Source organism: Mercenaria mercenaria, chromosome 6 (assembly GCF_021730395.1).
Source record: "Mercenaria mercenaria strain notata chromosome 6, MADL_Memer_1, whole genome shotgun sequence".
In the NCBI taxonomy this organism is placed as follows: Eukaryota; Metazoa; Mollusca; class Bivalvia; order Venerida; family Veneridae; genus Mercenaria; species Mercenaria mercenaria.
The window spans coordinates 3,827,419-3,838,782 of record NC_069366.1 but is presented as its reverse complement, the minus strand read 5'-3'; positions in this window follow the sequence as shown (position 1 = coordinate 3,838,782).

Genomic DNA, 11,364 nt, shown 5'->3' with positions numbered 1-11,364 from the left:
GTAAACTCTCCGCCTTCTACGCATGTTAGTATGGGTTCGATTTCAGTGCAGATATTTTTTAATCAATGTTATGTAATTACAGTATAGATTACTTTTATTCTTACAATATTTACTGAAACCTATCATGACGCTTATTCCTTGAATTGTCCGTCGAATGAAAGAACACATGTCCGGTTCTGGAGATTTTAGTCAGCATTCTTATCTATCTACCCTCTACAGGGACGTAGGTACTTTCGTGCGCGTCAAACCACAAAGATTGTTAGTAGAAAATAAAAGAAAAACGGGCCAAAATAAAAGGGAAAGGAAAATTTGTTAGTAATTTAAAAGATAAAAACAGGGGTGAAGAGTAAGGTTATGGTGAAGTGTGTTCAATGTTGCAAACAGCGGCATTAAACTGCTCAAGGGTTGGAAGAAAGGGAGTGTTAGATAGAAGATTATTCCATAGGGCTATAGGCCTGTGGAAAAGGAATACTTGTAGTATAGTCAGTGGATGCAGAGATAAACATGTAAGACAGTGGATGGTAATGGCGTGATTGCCTTGTTAGGGGGTGAGGGGAGGGGGGGATAATCTTCCAACAGGATTGTAACTAGTGGATTTGAGATTTTATACATAAGAGAGAGTCTGGAGTCAATGCGCCGGAGGTCTAGCCTAGGCCATTTTCGGCTGTGTATCATGTCAGTGACACTGGAGATGCGGCCAAAGTCGGACATAGCCCAAAGCGCTGCCCGTCTTTGGACCGCTTCTATTTGGTCTATTTGGGTTTGTGTGTATGGAGATCAGACTTCAGAGCTATATTCCAGCTGATGCCTGACGAGGGTCTGATATGCTATGGATTTAAAGGGTTTGGAGTTAACCTTTATACTCCTGCGAAGGAAACCTAGAGTTTGATTTGCCTTTTTTGGTTGACCTATTTATGTGGGCGTCCAACGAGAGATCGTTTGAGATATCCACGCCAAGGTATTTTGCTGAGGTGACAGATTCTAGAAGTGTATTATGTAGGTAGTATTGTGAGGGAATAGGCTGTTTTCTTCTTGTGACGTAGGTAACTTGACACTTGGAGGAAGTGAATTCCATATCCCAGTCCAACTCCAACTTTTCTGGAGTTTTAAGATCGTTTTGGAGGGTATTTGATTGCTAGACAGAGGTATGTGACATGTATAATGTCATCTGCGAATAGACGCAATTTAGAACGGATATTCTGTGGGAGGTGATTGATATGTGCAAGGAAGAGCAGGGGCCGAAGCACGGCCCCTACGACAGGTATGGGCTCTAAGCTTGTATCGTTTAGGATTACGGATTGAAGCCGGTTGTTGAGAACGCTTAATCCATTTCAGAGTTTCACCAAGTATACCATAATAACTGTTATGCATTTTAAACAGGACTTCCGCATGGCTCACTTTATCGAATGCTTTAATGAAATCTAATAGTATCATGTCAACCTGTTGTTTGTTGTACACTGATTTGACAAGGTCATTTACAATCATAATTAGTTGTGTCACACAGGATCTTATCAATTGACTGTTTAAATCCTTCCCAGTTTGCTTTTTGTATAGCGGAATTTTTCGAGGCTTTTGATAACAAATTTTGGCGGAAGCGTTTACCTTGACCTCAACAATGTTATGGTCGCTGATGTCGGGTAAGATGTTAACATGATTGACCAAGGTTGGGTTTGTCGTGAAAAATAGGTCTAAAATATTGTTTTTCTGGTAGGTAGGTTTACAATTTGTGTGAGATTTGAATCATTTATGGTCTCAGGATTTCTCTATAGTAGGCTGGATGTTTACAGTCAAAGGATGAGCTCATAGTATCGCAGTCCATCTTAGGTAGATTCAGATCCCCAGTCACCCAGACATTAGAGAATCTTTCATTTACTTTAGCAAGAGATTGTGCAAATTCTACTGAGCTATATTAACATGTACGTAGAAGAATGTTGAATAGTAGTGCATTTCTTTCAATAAATGAACTATAAATCATAAGTATGACATTTTCCCGTCTGTTAAGTTTACAAATGAAACAAAAAATATTGATATGGTCAGACAGAGGACTCACAACTCCGAGACTTGTAGCTCATATCTATATCTGCACTTGCGAAATAATGTGTTTCAATATTCATACCGTTATTTAGGTTGGGACAACGGAAATTAATTTACGAAAACATACGGGATATTTATGAGGGTCAGGCCAATACCTACGGGAAATAACATACCGTAAATGAGTAGTTTTGGCGCTTATTATGTACGAGGTAGTGAAATTTCCCAAAATATTCTAAAGTTGTGTATTCATTACAGGCTTTATGTTCAAGCCATCCACTAGTGAAAGGACAAAGTTCACTCAAGCCTTATATGGCCAACGCAATTTTCTATATTTTCGGTTACTTATAAGTTTTTCCTATAGGGCACTTTTATTTAAATGAACTGAAATATATAACTGTTTTTTTTTAGCATTTCTAAGTCTTCTTCTTATGTGTTAAGCGCTTTGGTATTAAACTGATTTTGGTACATGTGTCTCGTTTTGTTTATTTCATATTCCTTGTTTCCAGTATATTACACAGACGTTTCACATGATAGACATGGAGAACGAAGTTCAATATAATAGGGTAACTGTCAGGTAGGCGATCGCTGATCTAGAGCCTTGGAGTTCCCTCCCCACCCCCACCCCCACCCCCACCCCCTCACACGTGGATTAGGGTTGGGTAGCCCGCTCGCAGGACATCTGACTTTGGTTTTTCTAAAACTGTATCAAACTTAATAAAATTTCTTTTTCTAAATACCTTTTTATATACCGTTTTAGCAGAACGAAACTGAATGTAATAAGTAAATAAGAATACATTTCTTCTGGCAAAAGTTACATTTCGGTGATCTTGTTTTCCTGTGGTGTTAAAATGACATATTATGACAGTTAATATAGATTTGAGTCGTTTGAAAGTGTTTTGTAAAAGGGAAGTCTTATAAACGGGACAGCTTAACGGCATGCCCCTAACCTTTTGTTGTTGTGTTGTTTGTTTTAAGGTGTATGAACTTAGGTTAAGGCGTATGCTTAGAGATAATAAATGATTTATGCTCGTTTGTGAGAATCGAATTAGAGCATAATATCTACATTAATTAAAATAACCGATATAGTTAATCAATGGCACGGTGGCGTAGTGGTAAGCTCTCAGACTTATACACACGTTACCATTGGTTCGAATTCAGTTTATTTTTATATCCCAACATTTATTTGGGGCATATAGCTTTGCTGCTGTCCGTACGTCCGTTCGTCCCGAACTTCTGTGAGTCCAACACCTCCCACACTAGATGAACAAGCTTGATGTACAAATGACCATTAAGAAAGGAATTTTTTCTGTGACTATCTTTACGGCCCTTTGATAGTTTTAAGAGAAAAATCTTGTGTCCAACTTCTCAAACACTATTGAAAGGATATGCTTGAACGTATCACAAATAAAGTACCTGAATGTGAAGCTGACCATAAATAATGTACTTTTTTCTGTGGCTATTTAATCTAGAATTACGGCCCTTTCTTAATTTCACAAAATAGACGAAATTTGGTGTGTACAACTCCTCATACACTTTTCGAAGGGATGGATTCAATGTTGCTAAGATGTGCAACCATACCTGAATACAATTTGCTTCAAGCTTTTAGTCGCACATCCTTCGTGTGAAGATTGTCTGTACTAAAAACCTTTGCTGTTTAGAGGATGACACAGTATGTGGGGGCATCCATGTCCAAACGAAACAAACCTAGTTAATTCATGTTGTAATGTAATTGCATCGATGTCACTTTTATTCTTACATTATTTTCGAAGCATATCAGTTTTTCTTGTGCACTGACGCCAGTGCCTTGAAGTCTCTGAATCTAGTCCGTCCAAAGAAAGGCACGAAATAGCTCCTTGGTGATTTTAACTTTCCTAAATTCTTCTAGTCCCACAATCATGTACCTGTAACGAAACCAGGCTGTGGTTCTTCTCTTGTGACAATATTGTTGATATCTTAGATGACAACAATTTTACGTAAATGGCAAGCGAGAACACACGTCTAGCAAAATACCATATACTTATTTCTGACATCAAATCTTACATTCCTGGTATTTCAGACCATGACATTTTCTCTGCGTCTGTAAATATTACCCCGAAATTTAATAAACAAACCTCGCGTAAAATACCACTTTTCAAGAATGCAAACTGGGATCATTTCAAAGCATACATTAACATACCCAAAGCAGGCATTTTAGAATGCAATACACCATTTTTTGGTAGAAGAGATCTGTACAAGCTATGAAAATATCATCCACTCTGGCATCCAAAAATATGTACCAGTCAAAAATATAGTTAGTAAAAGATCATGCCTTTGCTAAATGAAGAAATTAAAAAGCTGATAAAGGCCGGAGATAAATTGTACCGGACACTTAAAAGATACAGGTCAAATAGCTCTGCACAAGAAATACAAATCCCTCAAATCATTAATTAAAAGTTAGATAAAAATGTTACATGAGTCATACATAGAAAACAAACTTGACATTGCACAGCAAGATAATAGTAGCAGCACTTTCTCAAACAAGTTCTCTACTAAAAGGCTATATAACCTCAAGTAAAATTCAAGGCAAGATTCCCATGTACACTCCGCCCCCCCCCCCCCCACCACACACACACACACCCTCCAACACAAAAAGATCCACTTTCAGGTACTCTTCAATTAGACAATGTACAGAAGGCCAAAATACTAAACGGCCAGTTACAGTCTGTCTATTCTCGTACATTTCCTCAGCCTCTAGGTCAGTCCTGCTTTTGTAAAATAAAATCTTCATTTTAAGGCCAAACACAATATCCACAGATGCCAGACATCAATATAAACAAAAGTCGTATCCTTAAGCTCCTCTCTAGCCTTAAAACAAATAAAATTGCTGGTTCTAATCTGATCAAGTCCCCTGTCTTATGAGAACTGAGGGAAGAAAGAGTTGATATTGTCTGTATTATTTTCCAAAAGTCCCTATATCTATTGCTTCTCTTCCATCAGACTGGACCAAAGCAAATGTGGCTACGCTGCTTAAGAAGGCTGACACCAGCGACCCAGCAAATTATACGCCCATTTCCACTTTACCAACATAACATCCTTTATGACATGCAGCATGAATTCCGGGACAGGCGTTCTTGTGAAACTCAACTCCTTGAGCTCTCATAAAATCATTGAGTAAGAGCAAATAAACTGATCTAATCCTTCTGGACTTCTCTAAAGCTTTTGACAAAGTGTTATACTGTATTTTTCCTTGAATTATCCGTTGAATGAATGAACTCTTGTCCGGTCCTTGGTGAAACTTGGTGAAAATAAAAAAAAGAACATAAATCAGCTGGAGATGGTGCAGCAACGTGTAATACGATGGGTCGAAAATGACTATTCCACTTTTTCTCACATACAATAAACATTAGGTTGGAGGTCCTTTGAAATGGTCTGCCTCATCACATTGCTGTCATGCCTAGCTTGGACTCCTTCAGCAGGCTGTCTCAAAATTAAACTATTAGGTCAGCAAGGGATGTTTTAACACTTTTAACTTTCTCCAGTTTCTACCGCATTTAACACTTAACATGCTATCTGCTTAAATTATTTCTCAGTCTTGCTGTCTTCTCGGAACATTCCTAGTAGTGTTTAATATTTCCCTTCACTAATTGTGGCACGCACTCCTGTCCATTATACTCGAAAGATGTGGTATAAAATCGAAAATAGCCCTTCAAACAGCGCCATTTTTCTTTTTCTTTTTTTATTTCAGGAACATTTTTCTTTTATAGCCTCTTGATATTGTTGTTTCTACCTAATGAAATCAAAAATCTTTAACTAATTAGTGTGACTTTATCCTTGAGCTACGGGTCTGGGTTTTGTGCATGACATATTTTGTTTTTATTAAAGTAAATTATGTACATGTATATCAAAATTCTTTGACGGATGGCAGATTTATGGAGTGGTTACGAAACAGTTCATGTTAATCTTTGACCTCAAAGTCATTAAGTGTTCATTTGACCTTTGAGACATGCAAGAGGCAAATTCTCCTGATGTGGTCTACATTTGTGCAATGTAGTTTGAAATTCGGCCCTTGCTGTAGAAAGTTACAAAGCGGACATGAATTTTCAGATGGATCCTCAATAGGTAGGGGACTAATACCCTATGCAGCAAGTGTATTACGTATATTATAATACTTCCAGTCTGAGTAATAAAGTTTTGGAACAGAACTGCGTTAAATGGCCATTTACATGCAGTGCTAGGATGCCTGAAATATTTCAGAATCCAAAATAGAGGATCAAAGAATGGGAAATTACCTGCAGTTATTTACAACCAAGTTGTATTCTTTTAATACTTTATTTTAATTCCGTACTTTTCTCACATGAAAGTGTTTAGGGTTTTAGTTTATACTAATTTATTTTATCTCGATTGTAATGAAATATTCATCTATCGAGTCCGCTTCCTGAAAAAGAAACAGTGCTGATGCTGATGTCTTATGAGAAAGCGTGATCGTGATCCCAGTAGGGTTTTGGTGCGAGGATTACAAATAACATTTATTCTTTTACTACTCGTACATAATTCTATCTTCTGATATTGCCAAGATTTTTAAACCTTTTCATTCATGTCATTGCAATACATTACTGTTTATGTCACTAGGAATTAATTTGTTCTTAATACGTTATTTTAATTCATATCTTTCACTTCACTGTCTATGTTACATACTAAGGATGATTTTTTTACAAGGAGCATATGTTAGACTGGCTATAGCCATATATGTCATCCTCTTTGAATAAAGTTATTACATGTTTTATTATTATTACTATTTAAGAAATAATTTATAGCAAAAGACTATTTATGCACGATGGGTGGTTATACGTCGGGCGTAATAATTTCACGAGGGCGCATGGACGTCACCGAACGTTAAAGTGACGTCATTCTAGCGTAAGAGTGTTTTAATAGAGAAAAGCATATTAGAATATTATATTTAACAAATGAACCCGGCGCGGAGCAAATTTTGACCCCATGTGCATTATTTGAACAATCTTGGTAAAGGACCATTAGACATTATTAATAACTGTTATTGTTATGCGCACGTGTAACGGAAGGCGAAACAACGAAAAAACGACAAATTTAACGCTCCGTTATCGGCGCATAGTATCTGTAGTTATTTTGTTCTGTCGCCCTGAATCGTCGCCAGTTCATGTTTTCCGGGCGAAAAAAGGACAGAACGAAAAGTCGACGTTGACAGAAAGCAGCCGCAATACTTTTCCTTTTACTTAATGTAACAGCAAAAATTGAAATCTGGAATTCGGGAATATTATGTGTGTTTTTGACTGTGACTCTAGTTACCTTTACTGGCGGTCCGTACCAGACAAGTGATAATTATGCCCCGTGTTGAACTACTTCAGACTTCCAAAGAAATTTCTTATATATTTTATGAGCTAACATAGCAACTGCCATGAGTCTCCCGGTACTTTGACTCAGTGTTGTTATATTTTCTGGTCATTCTGAATCATGCAGATCTTTCTTTGTTGAATTTAATGTCACAACGAAACAGTTATAGGTCATATAGCGACTTTCCATTTTTTTTGTGGTAACGGGAGAGTCCATGAGCTCCTCCGGGCATTATTTCAGGCACGAGCTTGCACCTGAGTAGAACCACTGGCCTTCCGTAAGAAAGCTGGATGGCTTCCTCATTTGAAAGAATTTTTTCACCCCAAGCGAGGTTCTGAATCCATATTGAGAGGCAAGTGGTTTGAAGTCAGCGACCTTTGCCAACCAGCCACGGAGGCCACGGAGCTCATTCAGAATTCTGCTTAAGCCGGTGATAGGGGTGGAGGATTGGGAATGTTGTACATTTCACAAAATGCACCAGATAGGTTTACATATACCCAAATCATGATAATAAGATTCAATTCTTTATTTCTTAAATGGACCTATCTAGAAAAACCAAAATTCTACGTCCAAAAATGACTATAATTTTCTGTTTACTCCCAGATTTAGTTACGGTGACCTTTACTTTGATCAAATGGTTTCATTTTTATCACAAAAAGATCTGTTTCGTTTGCGAGATGTAAGCAGTATTCAAGTAGGTATCACAAAATAGTGAAGAATATTGCTAATCCTTAATGTCAAGATGCTCACCATTCATCTGAACATGTGCACTGTTTAATATAATGGCAGAATTGCTACTGCATACTTTACTTCCTTTTTACGTTACGTTCTATAATTATGTCTTCCACATTTAGTGGGGTGGCATAATGATTTAGTGCTGTCCGTCTGTCTGTCAATTTGTCTGTCCGTCCGTCTGTCTGTCTGTCTGTCTGTCACAAAGTTTGTCCACGCAACTCCTCCGACACCACCGGATGCATTGTACATTCACCAAACTTAACACGAGTGATCATTGCCAAGCCTAGGTGTGCGTTACGTAAGCATTTTCAGCTTCGAAGATTTTCAGCGGAGTTATGGCCTTTGATTCATCAAATTTTATGATGTTTTGGCCACTTCTATCATATTATTATGCGGATTTCCACCAAACCTGACAGGAGTTATCAGTGAAAAGCTTCATTGTGCATTTTGTTGGCATTTCCGGTTCGATAATTTTCAGCGGATGAATGGTCCTTGATTCGTCAAATTTCTTGATGTTTCGACCACGTCTCTTATATTACTGAGTGAATTTCCATTACAGGAATTATCAGTGCCAAGCCTAATTATGCATATGATCAACATGTTCCAGTTCAATGATTTTCACCCTTGGTTTGTCAAAGTCTTTGCACTATACCACTGGTTAGAATTCCACCAAACTTCACAGGAGTTACCACTGTCAAGCCTAGTTGTGAAAATCATTGGAATGTAATGGTTCAGTGATTATCTCTGGAGTTAAGGCCGTTAATGTGTGGTATTTTGCAATTTCTTCATGGTAAGTGGTGGGACACTGAAACTGAAACTGAATAATCTTATTAAACGCCTATTTTTATACTACAATGATATAGTCAATGGCGTTGTACATAATAATGATAATAATAATTATTATTATAACAATATCAATAATGACAATAACGATAATGATAATAACAGCCTTATTGTAACAAACAGTCATGACCGCACCCCTACCCTTGAGGTCATTTTAACCCTATTGCGAATACCAGTGCTTAAAGCATCACATGGTACGCCCAGACGAGCTGCATATAGAGGTTCAAACCCCCTGGTTAATGGTGCCATCATATACTATTTAAGAAAGAAATACTACACACTACCCTACCCTACTATACCCATAGAGCCTTACCTACAAGTGCATTTAATTAAACAAACCTTGGAAATATAAATGTTGAAATGTAAAACCTTTTACAAAAATTTAAGAACTATCAACTGCTGTTTTCGCATAATAAATTTTTACAGTTGTCAAAAAAATTTAAAACAATGCCTCGAAATCTCTGAAATACAGTGTCTTAAGAGCTTTTTTTGAATGTGTCAAGTGATTTACTTTTGCATAGTTCTAACGGCACTTCATTCTAAAGTTTTGGACCAATAATTCAGAAACTTCTATCATTGAATGATTTGCACTTGTTGTATGGAACAACATAACATAATTCAGAATTTTCAGACGATCTCAAACCTTGTCTACTAGGAATATACTCTGTAAGCAATTCTGTTAAATACAGAGGTGCTCACCCAGTGTGACAGCTATACATGAAAGAGAATATCTTGAATTCAATTCTTGCTTTCACCTGCATCCGATGTAAGTGATACAATGCTTGTTTAGAACTGTCAAATTTCCTCCTGTTAAGGACAAGTTTTGCACACATGTATTGAATACGTTGCATCTTTAAAGTTCAAGGTTTCGTCAAGAAAAGCACCGAAATATCTAATTGTGCTTTCACGTTTGGCATCATCACCAGCAATGTTAATGGAATTTGTAAAACATTTGTTCAATTCTGGTCTGCCACCAAACATAATAAATTCGGTTTTGGAAGTGTTCATTTTCAGTTTGTTTCTATTCATCCAGTCATTGATTATAACTGCACACCTTTCAAGGTCTCCGATCGCTTGTGATTCTACGGAAGCAGATGTAGGACGAAAGCTTTTATTTGCTATATGATCATCAGCAAAACGGTAGACTGATATGAATTTTGGAATGACATCAAAGAGAGTTCCAGCATAGGTGAGATACAGCCATGGACCAAGGTAACTGCCCTGGGGCACACTGCATTCAAGATGGCGGTCTGATGAATATGCATTGTTGATATTAATTTCACAAGTCTACCCATTTAAGAGTTAAGCTTTAAAATGATCTTCTTATATGTGGTCCGGTGGTCTAGTGGTAACACGCTTGACTGTCAATCCAGAGGTCCGTGGTTAGTTTAGTTTAAACATATTTTATTTCAGAAACCCATGGAACATTTACAAAACATTAGTTAAGGAATGGACACAAAGCTATAACAGCTTACGGTTGTCCCCTCCTTATTGGTACAATTACATATTTTTTCATAGCATAATATAACTGATTATACATTTATACATATATTATATGAAGGAATAAAGCAATCACATATTTCAACAAAACAAATATAAGGACCGGGGTTCGAATCCCGGTCCAGGCACTGGAATTTTCTGAGATGCTCTTGAGTGTCTCCCATCTAACTAAGAGGCATGTACTGGTTCTTCCCAGGAAAGAAGGCTTCGCGTTTATCGGCGCTTTACACCGGGTACGTTAAAGAACCAGACGAGCTAGGCTAAGTAAGCTGGACAGGCCTGTATCTAAAAGGGATTTCTCTCTCCGTGTTCTGGGAGCTTTATCTCACACTGTCCCTCTGGTCAGATCGCTCTGTGTCTGTACTAGTAGGGGATGAATTTCGCGTCCTGTATGGCTGCGTTTGTGTTATGTAAAGCGCCTTTGAACGTGTTCTTCATGAAAACGGGCGCTATGTAAATCTGGTATGATAATAATAATAATAAATAATAACGTGGTTTTATAATGATAAAGAAAATAAATTGAGTAAAATGTATGTGAAACAAACGCACTCTAAACTGTATCTAATTTACAGAATATCAAAATATCTCAATGATGATTTGAGGAAAATGTTTTATAACTCGCACATCGTACCAGTTTTGCTACAGATAAATTATATGTGGAAATTCCAGTTAAGGAAACCTAAAAATCTTTAAAATTCAAAAGAAAACACCAGCTGGACTGATACTGAATATTATACATTACTCTTTTCCGTGTACTTATGTGGTTAACATTCCCAAACAGGATTAAATACTATATTAGTATTTTGGTTTATTTAATAATAAAATGCTATGTTTTGTGCGTTTATATGAGTATAAAGCCCATTGGGACTTCTTGCAATTAATCGAGCTAGCGAAGTCCCAGCATAC